The 17,603-nt window shown below is 48.5% G+C and overlaps 1 protein-coding gene across 3 annotated transcripts in view; it reads right to left on the reverse strand.

The window, feature by feature from the left end:
• Positions 1 to 12,449, reverse strand: part of SLC8A3 (solute carrier family 8 member A3) — a 136,591-nt gene extending 124,142 nt beyond the window's left edge. For all 3 annotated transcript variants that reach the window (XM_068162122.1, XM_068162124.1, XM_068162123.1), the window contains exon 1: positions 11,899 to 12,449. The gene's annotated coding sequence lies outside the window, so the exon portion shown is untranslated. The remainder of the gene's footprint in view (positions 1 to 11,898) is intronic.
• Between the last annotated feature and the right edge of the window lie 5,154 nt (positions 12,450 to 17,603).

Consider the following 17,603-nt stretch of genomic DNA (forward strand, 5'->3'; position numbering starts at 1 on the left):
GGCATTTCTACAGCTTCCCATAGAGACTCTGCCACGCTGTAATTTATCTCTGAGGTTATAGCCGTCTGCCTTATATTTAGGATGAAATTAAGAAAATTTATACTGTTTGTTCTCATTATCCTGTCCTTGGAGCACTCTCAACCATTCTCCTCCCTGTCTGAGATTTACATGCTTCAGATACTTGTAAATAGCTGTTCTCCTCCACAGTTATTCTTTGGCCAAAGCACACAAATTTATTTTGATCTTTATAAATTAGCCCAAGCTGCCCTTTGATCATTTATCTTCACCTCCTCTTGGTTCTCCAGCTCCAAGGCGGTCAGAAGCAGCTGAGGATTTGGGAGAGAAGTACATCAGTGCCTGCTCCCACGGAGAGACAGCAGCAAATCTGCTCTTGTTGGAGCTGGAAAGCCAAGCCTGGGTGGTGGAGCCTTGCCCCTCGGCTCTGCTGTGCAGCAAATTTTCATGAGGCACTGGACTGTTACACAGGTTACATCAAGACCAACATAGAAAATCTCCCTGCGCTAGGCAGTTTCGAAGGTCTCTCCACCCATTTGCTGTGTCTCCAGCATGGTAGGAGCAAGCATGAGGAGCACTGTGCTGACTGGCTTGTGTGGAAGGAAAGCAGAGCTTTCCAGTGTTTCAACCAGAAAGGCACAGCCTCCAGCTGAGAGGAGGGAAATACGCCGTAACGCACTCGCTGCTTCTGCAGATCTGAGCGCAGCAGGAGGCATGAAAAATGCACTGAGCTATGGGCTATCCTCAGAATACCTCCCACTTCACTTAGAAGGTGCCAAAAGCTGCAAATTCACCCATTTGAATACAGTTATCAAGTAAGATTTCACACAGCACCCTCACCACTTACCGACACATATCCCCACGTAGCTCCTATTGACAATTTAGATATCTTAATCCCTCAGTGTTTTTATTTCAGCAGTTAATTCTGCAACTGCTTTAAGAAAATAAACCCTCACATCTCCCATGATTAATTCATTTCTCCTAAGTCCAGGCTGTTTATTGCTCTTTGTTCATTTATGCACTAGCTGTTTACAGATTCTCTCTTAATATTAGCTCTGTTATTTGCCAGGGACTCAAGTCATATTTACCATATGGTAATTGCAGAGACGACATGGACAACAAACAGTGGAAGCCAAGCTGCTCCAGCAATTACAGTAAGTGGCAGCAGCCTCCAGGCTATCTGCTGCCCCACCTTCATTTCTTCTCCCCCCACCCTCTCACACCTTTCTTTGTGGGTTATATAAAGCCATATCCCACTTTGATATCTATAGGTGGAGATTTTTTTCTTCACTATGGTATTACCAGAGAGGATTATTCACCTTACTCCTTTCAGTCTGTGTTTTAGCTGCAGGTCTGCAATCCCTGGCTGGTTGCCCCACTCTGTCCTGTCAAGGGTAGGTAATCTGAAATATCTTCTGAAGTTAGTCACTCTCAATACTCACATTTCCTCTGCCATTGTTACAACGGCACTAACTTTCTCCTCTACCCCATCCATGGTCTCAATGTGTGTTAGATATTTCACTGGAAAAGTCACAAAGGGCCAGATTTCACAGGGTAGTTAAAAGCTAAATGGAGCAGCTTTTTAATCTACTTGGACACTCTGGCCCCATTGAAATCACAGATTTTCCACTGGATACCTAAACATAACTTAATATTCCCACAAAAAAAACCAAACAGATGAGTACATGAGGCCACTGCTCTCTTCTCCAAAGAAACATATGAGGTCTATTTCTTGAGCATTTGGGCATGTCCCACATCTAAGAGGCATAAGGTTAAGCCAGGTAAATATGTGGCTTGATCCTTCAAGAAGATTAAAAAGTCAAGATTATATATGTGTGTATGCCACCTTCAGAGCAATGCATACAACAAAGCATCCTGTCTGAGAAGGACAAGGCTCCTCCCTTGTCATTTCTAACATACCTGCAATGATACTCCCCTAATTCCCAGCAGTCAGCAAGTCTTAACTTAGATACTAGTGAGGAACATTTGAAAACTGGATGCAGGGCATCGTGTATCAGAAGAATTTCCTAGCCAAGTACATATAATCATGTTGTACTTTATCTCCAAAGTAGAAGAAATAGCATTTTCATTGTATCCTGAGCTTACATCAGCTTCCCTCCATTGACCCTCCCTTCTGAAAGCCTCCTTTGTATACAAAGTCATCTCAAAAATGAGGACTATCTTTTCAACCTATTCAACTTACATAGCATTAGGTGAAGAGAGGGTCCTTAGGACCAGATTTCCCCTGGAATAACTCAGCAGATGTCCAATAAGCCCAAGGCAGCAGAGCCAGCTTGTTCTACTAGAAGAGCTTCCTGAAGAGCTTTGGCAATGTTTCATACGACATAAACTTCCAAAAGGAAAGCTTCATCTATTTCCTCTTTGCAACTCTTGTCACACACATAAGCTGGGGAGGCATGTTCTTGTTTCCTCAAATCAGCTGTATTCCTGTCCATCCCATCCTGGTTCCTCTCTCCTCCCAGCTCTCCAGGCTGGCCTCAGATTTGCTACAACTAGTCCTGCCAACAGGAGCAGCTGAGTCATGGGAGATGACCACATCAGCCAAATGCACTGAAATGAGACAAAGGAAGGAGAAAATCCTCCTTCTCACAACCCCAGAATCCAGCTGGAAAGAGAGCCTAGGGTCTTTCTTCCACACCATATGGCCAGTTGTCACCTTGGATCAGCACCCTGAAGTGCCTCATCTTGGAGGTACAATGATAGGAGTCACTGTTTTAATGCAAGTGCTTGCGTAACATGCTCATCCCATGCAGCCACTCACTCTATGCCACCAAGCCAAAGAGAGAGGACAGCCTCTATTTCACACTGAGGGTGACAATCTCTGTTATGGATGCTAGTAGTCCCACACCTCCACCAGCTTCTGTTGCTGAGAGTTTCAGTAGAGGCCTGACTTGCACAACAGCTAAGGCAGGAATGGACAGCCTGTTTTCACACCTCCAGTCCACGCTCAGCCATCATCCCCTGCTCCTTCAGCCCAGACAGCCTCTCCTGCACAGCTGTACTTCTTTGGTGGTGCCCTGAATCCAGCTCTTCCTGTCATTGATGATGACAGTAATTCCTGTCATCTGGGAAACCTGTCACAAGTGACAGAAAAACTCTTTGCCCAGAACAGTCCTCAAACACCAGAAGGTGAGGAGCAGTGGGACAAGGAGAGTGTTACTCCAGGCAGAGCCACTGTTACTATTACATTCAGGTCAGTGACACAAACAGGTAAAAGAACAAGCACAAAAGGTCTTTGACAAAAGATGGTCACTCTTAAAGACAAGAAAAGCCCTGAATCCATTTTGCTGTGGCAACTCAATGAACAGATGAATAAAAATGGGTCCTGTATCCCAACAACCCTCTTTCCCCTTCCCATACTCCCTGACCTCTGCTCTCCCTGCAGACATGCACCCAAACACTTCTGTGCCTCTTCTTTTGACCCTTCCTCCCACAGCACCTCAGTGGTCCTTCCATACCCTGAAGCCACCCAAATAAGAGGTAGCAGATACTGCAGCCCCTTCTGAGCCCCCTTGAGCTGGCCAGCAAGCTACCAGCACCACTGGTGCTCCTTGCACAAAGGCATAAGAACATGGCATCTGAGAGACCACCACCCTTTAGTCTGAGGTGATTGCAGCCAGCCCACCACACCTGATAGCTGTGGGCTCCCATACAGACACTTGCAAACTATGACCATGCTGCCTCTTCATGCTTTCGTTGCAGTAGTAAGTACACAAGGTATCTAGAACCCTGCACAACCAAGCACAACTCCCATATCTCCTCCCTCAGCCTTCCCCAGGAAATCAGCTTTGGTCAGGGGAAGAGAGCTGGTCAACCAGGCCCAAAGAAGCTTGAAGCTCCCAAATTCACGGTATTTTATCCAGTGAGCAGTGGAAACTTTTTTTAGTTCTGTGCTGTGCATTTGTGTAACCTGTGGAGCTCAATGTTGTTAAGAAGTAAGTACTGGAAGACTCCAAGGAAAAATGGATGTGCATGGAAACACTTCAATGATCCATAGATTCACCAGCCAGGAGGCATGCTCCCTCTTGCTCTTGAGCATGTTTCAACCTTGCCAGTTCTTGTGACACTCACTAATACCTGTGTATAGTAAAAGCTGGAAAGACCCTTCTTAACTGAGCATCTGCTTCCTGACTGGGCCATCCTCCTGCTTTGTCTGATCAGCCAAGCCCATATGGACCCAAGTGTCAGGCAGAAAGCCACATGCAGAGGATAAATGAGGGGTTGAGCATGGGACAGATATGGCTGGAAGACTGGGAAGCTAAAATCATAGAACAGTTTGGGTTGGAAGGGACCTTTAAAGGTTATTTAGTCCAGCCTCCCTGGACATATTTAAATAGATGATGTTGTTCAGAGCCCCATCCAACCTGATCCTGAATGTTTCCACGGATGGGGCACCTACCATCTTTCTGGACCAGTGGGGCCAGTGTTTCACCACCCCCGTTGCAGAAATTTTCTTCCTTATACCTAGTTTGAATCTCCTCTCTTTTAGTTTAAAACCATTATCCCATTGCAACAAGCCCTGCCAAAATACTATCCCCATCTTTTCTATAGGTCCCCTTAGGTACTGGAAGACTTCCATAAGGTCTCCCTCAACAATCCCAATTCCCTCAGCCTTTTTTCACAGAAGGAGGCATGGAGTTGTTGAGGGAAGTGAGGAGGAAAGCAGGATGGAGGGGGTGACTCACTGAGGTACAAGAAGCAAGCATGGATCTAGGCAGGCAACAGGCAAGCTGGCAGTTTTTTAGGAGTGACGTAGATGCACCAAGTGCAGCTGAGCATCTTCTCACCTTCAGTCTCCCGGTGTGATTCCCCTTAGTGGAAGCAGCTCTGTTGTGCTCTGAAGGTTAAGCTGTGCCTTCTGCCTGGCACAAGAGCACAGTGCAGCCAATGGGCAAAACTGCCTACCTACTTAAAAGCAAACCCCAACACTGCCAGGAGGGACAGGCTTTATTTTTAGCTGGGACACTAGCAGGGTCACTGCTGGTGCCGCATTTCCCCACAGAAGCCAGGGTTTCATGAAGAGTGCTGTGCGCGCTGGGTCACTGCCGGGGAAACATCTGTCAGGTCAGCTTTGGGGAGATGGATTATTTAAGTTAGAGAAAAGAGAAACCTTTACTAGAAGAAGTGAAACTACTCTGGAAGGTTAAAACAGAAGGGGGGAAAATGATACTTGGAGAGTCAGAGCAGGCGGTAATTTCTGTCAGGGCAGCATTTCGTGTCCCCATCTCCAGATGCCCAGACTGTAGAATTACCCCATCGTGTCTAACTCCAACAGCACACCCACGCTTTGAAAGGCACATTTTTGTCTGAGGGCTTCCAAAACAAAAGCAGCAGTATGTCATTATCCCTCACTGAGTTCCTCTGGAAAGGAAAAACACACGCAGAATGACTCTCCTTGCCTTGCACCTTGAAAACACTGAGACCACCACCTCACTGTGGCCCTTAAGTCCTCACAGAGGGGCTCCCAATTAGCCCCAAGGCAGGCAGCTCCCTCAGAGCTCACAGATTGGCTGAGCTCAGCACCCTCAGCAAGCTCAGGCCAGCAGCACAAACTCAGCCTGCTGTGGCCTCATCAGGACAAGGAATCAGGTCCTTCCCTGCTAGTGAGTTTCGTGGGTGCAGACCTAATAAAACAGTTGGCACCACTCCCTCTTGCACTGCCAGGGAATGCAGTCTGGAGGCTTCAACATGGAGAGATTGTTGTTGACGAAGTGCTGAGTGCTGGTGTGAAGCTTTCAAGAACTGAAAGTGGAGAGGAAGTTCTCATTTTATTCTCTTCTTGAAGAACCTAAGTCCATTTGGCATGTTGTGTCTGAGAAATAGCTTGGCCTAGACTCTGATTTATTTTTTTTAATCAAGATCAACCCCTATGCATGTTCTTGGGAAGATTTTATATTACAAATTATTTTGTCCTTTTTTTCCCCCTGCTGATTCTTGTGCCTCTTAATAGCTTAAGAAGTGCTTTGCAGACCCCATCGCTCTTAGGTTCTTTGCAACTAATTTGCATTCACAACTATCCATCTCATCAAAAGCAGACTTCAAGGCTGAACCAACTGCAAGCCTTAACTGCTGTAGGCAATTCAGGCAGCAGCCTTACAGGTGGAAGCAGGGCTTCTTAAGCCAACCTTAACATTTTCACCCCTGGTCTCTTGTTCCCACTCTGCACTAACTCTCCCTTTTTTTTGTTGGCATGGCTATGCTGTGAACAGGGAGCACAAACAGATCTGGCTAAAAAGTAAGGTGAACCCACCACCTGGCCTGACATGCCACTGTGCCAGTACCCTGAAGGGAGTGGGCTGGAAGCAGGAACAAGCATTCAGGGTGAGAAGGTTGTAGAAAGTAAGGCACAAAGGACAATTATGGTAGGGGCATTAGCTGCGTATGGGCAGGGTTTGCCTCTAGCAGCAGTGAATCCTGCAACACCCCCTGGGCCATTTAGGAGCCTCATCCTGCTACTCAAAGGCAAAGATACATCTCCATCTTTGTGTTTTCCAACCACCATGTGTGTTCAAGGGTTGCTGAGTAATCCCAGCAAAAAAACACCAAACAAAAAAGCAATGGAAGAGGGTAAAGGTGTTTATCAAGGTGAACATCAATGTTCAAACAAACAAACAAACAATGTTCAAACAAACAAATGTTTATCAAGCTCAACATCAAGATAGCACTTCCTGTCAAGGAAGGTTCACCTCAAGGTTCTAAACCAAGACCTCCAGGCCTTAAAACAAATTTTCCTGGCAGCAGATGCTATAAAGAGTAAAAGGACAGCTTCTTTACACAGAGCATTACTTCAAGCCCTCATCCATCGCCAGCTGGTGTGGGCCAACGCTGCATGGTAGAGGCAGCACTGCCTTCCCCTGTTTGGGTGTGGGGAACTGGGGTACTGGGCAGTGGTGGGTTTCACAGCCTTGACACTGGCCACAGACCCTCTCCTACCACTACTCACTCTGAGGGCAACTACATCATGTCTTGGTGGTGTCCTGGCAGCGGTGGGTTAACAGCTAGACATGACCATCTTGAAAGTCTCTTCCAACCAAAACAATTCTATAATCCAGAGTGAGCTGGACTGCAGAGCAAGGCACAGACGTGTTCTCGTTCCCCTGCTTTTACCCCTGCTCTGCCCAGGGAAAGAAACCAGCCTTTACCACCATGCAGCACAGGAACACATTGGCAGAGCACCTTGCATTGTCTGCACCGGAGGCCTGAACACATCACCTTCAACACACCCTCAGCAGTCAGATTCAAGTGCCCTCTCATGAGTATATGCCTGCATCACCACATTTCTTTTTATTAAAACTGTATTCTGTGCTGCTGTTTGCTTCCAGACTGCCTCTAAACACCAGCCCAGGAGAGGATGATGAGGAAAGCAGTGGCAGTGCAGTCTCGCATGCCTACAGTTTCTAAAACTCTTTGACACCACCCTGCTTGCAAAATACGCCAAGCAGCATAGGATACTTAGTATTTCTGATTGCTCTTGACCTGGCTGTCTCTGCTGCTGTCCTGAGGTAGGAGGCTCAGGTAAAAAGACAGCAGAGGTAGGCAGCAAACAGATCAAGCCCAGTTTTGCAGGCTTGAAATAATCTCCTAGTGAATGGAAATGCTCAATGGAAACAGAAGCTTCTCCCTAAATCTGAATGCTCTGCAAAAGCTCCCTGTTTTATTACGTTGGAAAATCCTCACTGGAGTGTTTCATTAGAAAACAAGCTATCATAAAAGAAATGTTAAGAGCTCTAAGCTCCCCTCTCTCCCATGATGTCAACTGTCAGAAACATCAATGACAGCTCAGCTGTGTGATCAAAGGCTCCAGCAAGCGGATTTAAAGACAGAATTACCATAAAACTGAGAGCTGAAGGAACATGGGGGCATGATCACCACCTGTTTATAAACGTGTTCTTATAGAGTGAACTAACCACTTTACGATGATCTACCACAGGCACAACAGCACCTGGGTCTTGTTGCTGGCGCTTACTGTTGAGATACTGGCAAGATAGAAGAGTGGTGGTACCTTCAGAATGGCAGAATGCTGCCTTGCTGTTCCCATGAAACCCTCTGACAAAGACGCCTAGAGGGGAGATGAGAAGCCATTGTGCTGAACTTTGAGCACACACATCTGTGATGGCCCTCAACCAAAGCTTACAGTTTAAAGAAGAGAGAGCAGAGGGGAAGGAAGCATATAGACTACTGTCTGTATCACATCAGTCCCCAAGCAGCCCAGCAGTCCACTGAAGCTGCAGGAGACTCGAGGTGCTTCTTGGATTTCATCCTGGAAGTGAGCAGGTGCAGCAAGCTTGTCTCCAACCCTGAGCCCCACGTCACTGAAATCAGCAAATGCAGAACCACAAGCTCAGCAGCACAGGAGGTATTTTAAAAGCCCCCCAAGACCAGCTTGTGATCTCATGCACCCCTCAATGCATGAAACTCTTTGGTACTAGACTATAATTTATTAGACATCTGTATGGAACTTGGAAACACGGGCTCCCGACGAGGCTGATGTCTTTAGGAGTTACTGTTATCTAAACAGTAAATCAACAGCAGTATTAATCTATGCCACAATAACTAAACACAGTGGGTGATGGGAGACGGAGCATCACAAATATAAATTTCCTGGCTTCAGAGACTTTTTTTTTCCCCCTGTTAAGAAGATGGTTTTGTCTGAATAATTTAATTTCCCTCACTTTTTTTTGGTTTTTTTTTTTTTTTTAGTAATACAGAATTAGATATTACTGCCTGACTCAAAAAAACAAAAGGGCTGGCTGGCAATCAAAGCCATCTTTTTAACTGTTTAAGCACATGAAAGAGTCTGAAACACAACAGCAACAAAGAACAAGGAACTATTTGTCAACGCCACTTGGTCATTGGGGAAGCTTAGGGGAGGAGACTGATGCTGTTTGTTTAAAACAAGCAAACAAAAACCTGACAGACAGACCATTTATCTGTATATTGGTGGAGGGAATACATCTTCACTTGGTTTCTAATAAAAACTGCTGACACACTCTGTTATGGCACATCCCTGCCTTGGGGATGGAAGATGCCTATCACAGGAAGGATTCTCTGAAACCAAAGGATACCTCCAGGACAGGGCACAACAGCAAGTCAGCCCAGGTCCTTAGCAATCCCTCTACCTGTCTGACCAGCAACACCATTGCATCAGATCAACCTCATCTGATTTCAGCACCACCAGCTCCAGAGGAAGGCAGATGAAACAGGGAGGCTGGGTTTATCCTTGGGTATCTCTTTTCTTCCCACAAGCCAGCCAAGCCAAGAAGCAGTGCCCAGAGTACCCTGCGACTGCTATTTAGAACTGCCCATGATTCCCAACAACAAAGCCTGCTCCAGTTGGATGGGGCAGCTCCTGCCCTTGCAGTAGCCCATGAGAGCCCATGGTGCACAGCATGGTGGATGACCCAGGCCATACTCAATATCCAGCTCCACATACACTCTGCTGTTCTGGATGCTGGTGGTCAAGACAGTGCAGAGCATGCTTCTCACCTTGCCCAGGGTGATGCTAAGGACTATGCCACCTGGTGATGGCATCAACCCTCCCAGGTGCCATCCTGTCAGCTGGCTGCTGTACAGTGGATTGGGGCAATCTCTCTGCAAGGAACAATGCTGCACAGCGTGGTGTCAGGATGGCTACACGCTTGCCTTCTCTCTCGCACCCTGTCACCCACTAGTTGCTGCAACCGTGTTCTCACAAAATCCCCACATGGGTAGCAACATGTAATTAACAATACAAATGAGACCTGGGGAGATGAAACAATGCACCCAGCAGCACACTGGAGGTGTGCCAGAGACCAGGTGCCTGCTTGCATTTCCCCTGCACTCATGCAGGACCTCAGCAGCAAGATCACCACAATCTGTCATACCTTGGCCATTTCAGAAATGGTTGAACCACCTACTTACTAGAGCAGGACTCATATTTAGCTTGGAGAAAAAAACCAAGCAGATGGCTGTACTGCACCTTTTGCCTAGGGCTCTTTATCTATTCCCACTCAGTTCTCTCCTTCCCCATCCCAGTTGCTATTACACCGTTTTATTTACCGTAGGGATAACCAATTTGACTGCCATCAGGTTTCACACTTGCAGCAGAACCAGGAGCTCTCGCTCTCACTGCTCCTCAGCCAGCCCTCAGCAGTAGATGGACATGCTCTTCTCTATCATCATGACTTCTGCTCAGAAAACAAGTCTTGTTCCAGCTGACCGCAGAGGCCTGAACATAAGCACTAAACACGACTTACTTTCTTAACCATGATAAAGCTACACAAATGCCTGCAACAGCAGTGGATGGAGTAGGATTTGGATGCTTGTGCCATGGGGGAGTGATGCCTCTCCCCACTGCACCAAACCTACAAAATACCTTCAAGGCCTTTGTGTCTTAGCAGTCCCCTCAAGCCAGCTCTGCTCTCCTGGGCCTCCCGCCAGGCTCCCAGAGAGCACAGGATGAGCACTCTTGAATGGGAAGATGCTGCTGACAGTTACCTAAGTCTTCCAGCCCTGTCCTCTCCAGAAATAAAGAAGCTCAACAAAATCATCTTTCTGCTCTACAAGATGCAATGAATTAAAGGAAAACCCCTTCTCACCCACACTGTTCCTTCAGTGTCTCACCTTACATCTGAAAAGATTTTTAGGGTGAAATCCCCAGAACGTGCCCAGGAACAAACCAAGGAGCCAGGAACCCAACCACTACACTACAGCTCCACTTGGGAGGTGAGAGGGGAGGGAAGAGATGGGGGGATGGCCATAGCTTCACATTTTTGAATAACAGTAATAAATCCCCAAATCACTTGTAATGGTTTTATCTTCCACACAGGGTGATCGATACTTTAGACACAGGTGACAAAATTAAAGCCCTGAAGCTTGCCAGAAGGGAGAAAGAATATGAAATTGCCCAACATTTAGGTCAGCTCTTATGTGTTTGTGTGTGAGACATTACTGCTCCCCCCTGCCTGCCGGGGACTGCGGGGGCCCCGCAAGCGGCCCCCTGCTCTATTTAGGGCAGAGCCTGGCGCAGCAGCTATATTTGACACCGAGGGTAAACAAGCCGGCCCCGGTGGACAGAGCGCGACAGCTGCCCGGGACAGCGGCCTCGGTGCCCCCACCTCGCGGCCGGGGCTGGACCGACCCCGGTCTCCCACACAGGCGAAAGGGAAAAAAAAAAAAAAAAAAAAAAAGGAAAAAAAAAAAAAGGGGGGGAAAAAAAAAAAAAAAAAGGAAATTAAAAGCAAACCGAAAGGGAAATTTATGGCACTGCATGAAAGCCGCTTTCCCGCCCGGCAGCCGCGGGCAGAGCCGCCCTCCCGGGCTCTCCGGCATCCCTGGGGGCCGCGCCGCATCGCGCCGCGCCGAGCCGGGGCACCCCCGCCAGTGGCTGGGGGGATCCCGGGGTCGCGCGCGCAGTGCCGCGGGCTCGGGCTGCTCCCCGCCGCTCACGCCCCGCCGGAGCCGCCGCGGCTCCCACCGCCCGCCAGGCCCCGACCCCGCAGCGCCCGGCCCGGCCCGGCCCGGCGCCCCCTCCCCGGCGCGCATCCACCCCGCAGCGCCTGCTCCGCGCCGTATGCAAAGCCCTGCCCCCGCAGCACACACACGCACCCGCACACACACACACACACAGAGCATCGCGGCTCCGGGAAAACAGCGCGGATAGAGCGGGCTCCCAGCGCCGGGCCAACGTTACACGTTCCCTTCCCACTCCCAGCCCGGGAGATGAGCTACAAGGAGCCCCCCGCAGCCCCCCTTCCACCACTCCCCCCTCCCCAGCACCCCCGGCCATTCGCATGTGAGGCGTGAAGCCCCACTTAATAGCAGGACACTTAACCGCCAGCCCTGGATCTCCTACAGAGCAGGGGGTAGCACCCACGTACTTACCCCTTCTGATGGCTTTCCCGACTTTTTTTTTCCCCCTTTTTTTTTTTTTTTCTTTTTTGTTTTATTTTTGAGGGGGGGCTCCGCTGGCTCCCCAGTACAAATCCTTCCGGTTCCTAAAGGGAGCTCATCGCATCTCCCGGTGATTCACCGACGGTGTGTGCGGGTTCGGGGGGGATTCGCCTTTGCATGTCAGTCCAAGTTGCCTGGCTCGTTACAGAACCTGTGCTCGCTTTTGCAGCTGTCAGGGTGAGCGGGGAGGTGCATCTGGAAAAGGGGGTGGGGGTGGAGGTAAAATGTTGATAAATCCACCAGCCTCGATCTTCAGCTCCGTGCGATGGAGTTTGGGGAGGGAAGGGAGAGCTGGCGGAGGGGGAGGAGGACGAAGATGAATGGGGGTCGAGGGAGGGGGGAAGAGAAAATGGCTTGTCCCCCAGATTGCCACTGAATCTGCTGGGCTTCCCCCGCTCCCGCTCTCACACCGTCAGGGCTCGGTCCAGGCTTCCCAGCATCACGGCAAAGCGCTGAGCCTGATTTCTGAGAGCCAGCGAGGTTTGCACAACTGCAGCAAGAAGCCAAATCAAAAAGCCAATCTGCGAGCCTCCAAACTCCACGTCACCCTATCAGCTGGCAGCCAGGGAGGGCTGCAACAGAATTACAAGCCATGCATATTTATTCTTTGGAGTCCAAGGGGGGGATTTTCAGAGCGTTTAAAAGCCAGGCACGACAAAACCAGAGCAAACCCTTTCCAAAATAAATAAAGGCAGAGCACGTCTCGCGTGTAGCATGCACACACACGCACCCATCGCCATGAGAGCCCCCCAGGTACCTGGAGACAGACATTCACTGAGCAGCAGTCACTCCTCTACCCTCCAAGTGCATTGACTTGACTTTGGGTATTGGAAGCAAGGGAGGGGAAGAACAGGGTAGCTGAGCCTCAGAACAGCAGATATTGATTGCATATCTGGAATTTAAAGCATCTGCCAAACACTTCTGAGAGATTAAATATAGGCGATGTAATTACATGGGCAGAGTTGGTCCTTGTGCCCATGTGAAGCTGCATGCTCTGGTTTGGGCTTGCAGAAACCTCCCAGTCACTTCTTTTTCACCAAAGTCAAATAACAAGTTGTGGGACAGCAAGTCATTATGAGGTAAAACGTACATGTTGTCTCCAAAGTTGCTATTTGACATTGTCAGAAGATGACTGAGGGATGGTTTCCTGGGCTGTGGGACAGGACAGTAGGTTTATGCCTTGCAAAGACACATCACAATGTTTGCACACAGGACTGTCTCTCCTTGGCATCCCCTGGTTTTGCCACAGTAATTACAGGCAGACATGTGTCTGCAGAAGATTTACCTCCTGGCATGGCTTGTCACTTCCTTAAAAAAACAGGAAGCCTGTATGCTCTAAAGCAACAGTCCCTGACACAGGGCTATTCAGCCAAAGGATGGGCTGTTTCATCTTCCAGAGAGAAACTGTCCCCAACCCGTTGTCACCAATGACTCCCCTTACACTGTGAGATGATGAGGGGGCAGAATTTTTCTGGTGAGACCCAAGCACATGCACAAACTGTCCATGTCAAAAGCAGCTGTGTAAACTGCTCTGAGAAACCTGAGTCTGGGTAACAGTTCTTACCTTGGCACAGGCAGGGGATATACAGAGAGGAAAGGGGAAAGGGCAGCAGAGCAGTTACAGGGAGGGTGATGTGAAACAGTTGCACCTACTTCACACTGCCAAAAACAAGTAAGGAAAGCTGCAGAAAGACTGTGGTCCCCCACAGCAAAGCATGGACCACTGGGTCCCTGCGAGTTCACTGGTATGTTCTGGTTATGGCTTCACAGGGCAGCTCCACATCTCAGCACAGAAATGATCTAGAGACCTTGAGGAACAGTCGCACACCCTGGTCTGGCTACTCCTTGTTACAAGGAATCCCAGAGACCAAGGTCCAGCTGGAGGAGGCCACAAGGCTGCTGCTGGGTGGGGTAAATGAGAAGGAGATGGCAGCACAAAAGAGTGGGTCCCAGACTCAGACCTGTATCTCCCCACTCCTGCTGTCCCCAAATAACCCAAGCAAGGAAGCGTACAGGGTGGGAACGTGGTACAGGATGCATGCAGACCAGAGGACAAGGTGAAATCTCACATGTGCTGAGATGCCTAAGCTCGGACACTTGCCAGCCTCACACAGAGCTGCCTGCCTACTATGATACTATGTCTTCAGGGATGGGAAGGGTTTTCCAGTGCCCAGAGGCACAGAGACATTTATACATGTGTGGCCCAAGGCATTAAAGTGCCCAGCAGGCTTGCTGGAGCTGTGGAAGACCCCTTATTAACATAGAATTAGAGAATCATTTAAGTTGGAAAAGACTTTTAATATCATTGAGTTCAACTACTAACGTAGCACTGCCAAGTCCACCATTAAACCATGTTCCTAAGTACCACATCTGCAGGACTTTTATATACTTCCAGGGGTGGTACCCATTTCCACCTTCCAACTCCATCACTTCTCTAGAGAGCTTGTTCCAAGGCTTCACAAATATTTCAGTGAGGAAATGTTTGCTAATATCCTACCTAAACCTCCCCTCATGCAACTTGAGGCAGTTTCCTCTTGTCCTATCACTTTTCACTTGGGAGAAGAGACTGACATCAACCTTGTTACACCCACCCTGAGCTTCCTTTTCTTCGGGCTAAAGAACCCCACTTCCCTCAGCCATTTCTCACAGGACTTGTGCTCTGGACCCATCACCAGCTTCACTGCCCTTCTTCAGACATGCCTCAGAACCTCAGTGTCCTTCTTGGGGCAAGAAGCTGAAAACTGAACATAGAGTTCAAGGTGCTGCCTCACCAATAACTAGTGCAGATCATCAATAAAGGTATTAAACACAGCTGGCCCCAAACCTGAGCCCTGGGGAACACCACTTATGGATGGTCACCAACTGGATTTAACTCCATTCACTACCACTCTTTGGACCTGGCCATCCAGCCATTTTTTTCACCCAGCCAAGTGTCCACCCATCCAAGCTATGAGCAGCTAGTTTCTCCAGGAAAATGCTATGCTTTGGAAAGCTGTCAAAAAGTACATGAAGTCAGCAGCACAGCATCAATGGCTAAAACCCAAGACTGCATGGATGCAGGGACCCTGGTGGCAGCTACTATCACTCACTAGCTGGGTGGCCACCTCCCAAACCTCACAGCCCTGCCAGTGGGGAGAGACCCCCAAAGGCAGCAGCTCTTCAGTCTCCTCCAATAATAAGCAAAGGAAACTATCCTGGCCATCCCAGGGAATCTCTCCCAACTCACAGCACATCATCAGGCACTTCCAAACAACCACTTGTGTTTCAGGCTCAGTGAGAGCAAGTCAGGAGTCAGAGAACAGTGCGGGAACAAGCCCTGGGGGCAGCACACAAATATACAGTTGACAATAACTTAAGAGAGTCAGAGCTGTTCATTGTACACAGATGTTTCATTTCACCTCATCACCTCAACTCAGTACATAAAAATCATGTCTAATACGTTTAAGAAGTGCTGCCAGGCATTTCCCTCTTCCCTTCCTGGTCTTACACTGATCAGCTTAAGCAAAAATTGTTCATCACCAGTGGAAGTACATGAAATGTTTTTATCTCCTTTGTCTTAAAGGTGTCCTTGCAACATACTAACCTAGGAAGAGAGGATCTAAATCATTTACATAAAAATACTATTAAAAACCCCCCACAAACCAACCAACCAACCAAACACAAAAAAACCCCAAACCACCCCAGCCCCTTCTTGTTTACCTTAGCTTTAGCAAATAAAATACAGGGATTTCAAACTCCTGGGCTGCTTAGCACAATCTCACTAAAGAAGCATTGAAAACTAAAGTTTTCAATGAATGCCAAAATAATTTGATGCTTCCAGAGTTACCTCACCTAAACCAAAACCAGGGGAAGACTATCAAATACTAACATATTGAAGGAACACACACTGTTTCTTTCATAAAAGTTTTCTCACTCCCTGTGAGCAACAGACATATAACTGATGGTTAATAACTTCATTGTGCAGCAACAAAAAGTAAACATACAATTTGTAAAGCAAACCCCATTCCCCTCCAGAGTCACAGAACCACAGAATCACCAAGGTTGGAAGAGACCTCGAAGATCAAGTCCAACCTGTCACCACAGACCTCATGACTAGACCATGGCATCAAGTGCCACATCCAATCCCCTCCTGAACACCTCCAGGGATGGTGACTCCACCACTTCCCTGGGCAGCACATTCCAATGGCTAACAACTCTCTCAGTGTAGAACTTTCTCCTCACCTCAAGCCTAAACTTCCCCTGGTGCAGCTTGAGACTGTGTCCTCTTGTTCTGGTGCTGGTTGCCTGGGAGAAGAGACCAACCCCCTCCTGGCTACAACTTCCCTTCAGGTGGCTGTAGACAGCAATAAGGTCTCCCCTGAGCCTCCTCTTCTCCAGGCTAAACAATCCCAGCTCCCTCAGCCTCTCCTAGTAGGGCTTGTGCTCAAGGCCTCTCCCCAGCCTCGTTGCCCTTCTCTGGACACCTTCAAGTTTCTCAATGTCCTTCTTAAACTGAGGGGCCCAAAACTGGACACAGGACTCAAGGTGTGGCCTAGCCAGTGCTGACTACAGGTGCATAATGACTTTCCTGCTCCTGCTGGATGCATGCCAGGATGCCACTGGCCTTCTTGGCCACCTGGGCACACTGCTGGTTCATGTTCAGCTGGCTGTCAATCAGCACCCCCAGGTCCCTTTCTGGAGAGCCCTTCTACCCTCTAACAGATCAACATCTGCTCCCAACTTGGTGTCATCTGCAAATTTGCTGATGACTGACTCAACACTCTCATCGCTCGAGAGCCAGAAAGCCATAGGTCCAGTCCTTCTCTCATGAGTGATTTTGCTCTTCCTCTCCTTGTCCACCTACGACTAGAGAAGGTTTTTCTAACTTAATCCATGGTTTCAGCATTTCATGGCTTCAGCCTTCTGCTGGCAGCTGTGCTGATAATAAAGACGCTGACAGCAGAATGTAGCCGATGGCAGCACCGTCGATAAAACCAACGTGCGGAACAGGCATCGACTTGCTCTGCCAGGCTGGTATCATCTATTGACATAAAAAACCTGCCAATGTCCTATAAGTTCCAGAAGAAACTCTAGGAGTGTGTTAGCTGATTCAGAAAGGACTTACTCCCCCTGCTTCACCCACCAGCCATGCACTTGGCACAAATGGGTCAGAATTTCACACAGGCACCCTCCAAAATTTCAGATCACAGAATCACAGACTTGTTAGGGTTGGAAGGGACCTCAAGGATCATCTAGTTCCAATCCCCTTGCCATGGGCAGGAACACCTCACACTACATCAGATTGCTCAGAGCCACATCCAGCCTGGCCTTCAAAACCTCCAGGGATGGGGCTACTACCGCCTCCCTGGGCAAGCTGTTCCAGTGTCTCACCACCCTCATGGTGAAGAACTTCTTCCTAACATCCAATCCATATCCAGATGGATATGGTCACGTTATTGTTTTATTGTGGGACACACCACAAGCTCCAGGTTTGTCTCCTTGGAAAATTTCTAGCTGAGCAAAGCCATAGGAATTTCTTCCATCATCTTAACAAACCTTCTCTGATCTTTCAACCCATGACCCAAGAATAGCCACAAACACTGTCTGCATTTGCCCTTGTTGCTTGAGTACAAGTGGCCCAACTGCTCCTGCTCCAA

This window comes from Melanerpes formicivorus, unplaced genomic scaffold, assembly GCF_026170545.1.
Source record: "Melanerpes formicivorus ecotype bairdi unplaced genomic scaffold, bMelFor1.0.p_v2 SCAF_62, whole genome shotgun sequence".
Lineage (NCBI taxonomy): Eukaryota > Metazoa > Chordata > Aves > Piciformes > Picidae > Melanerpes > Melanerpes formicivorus.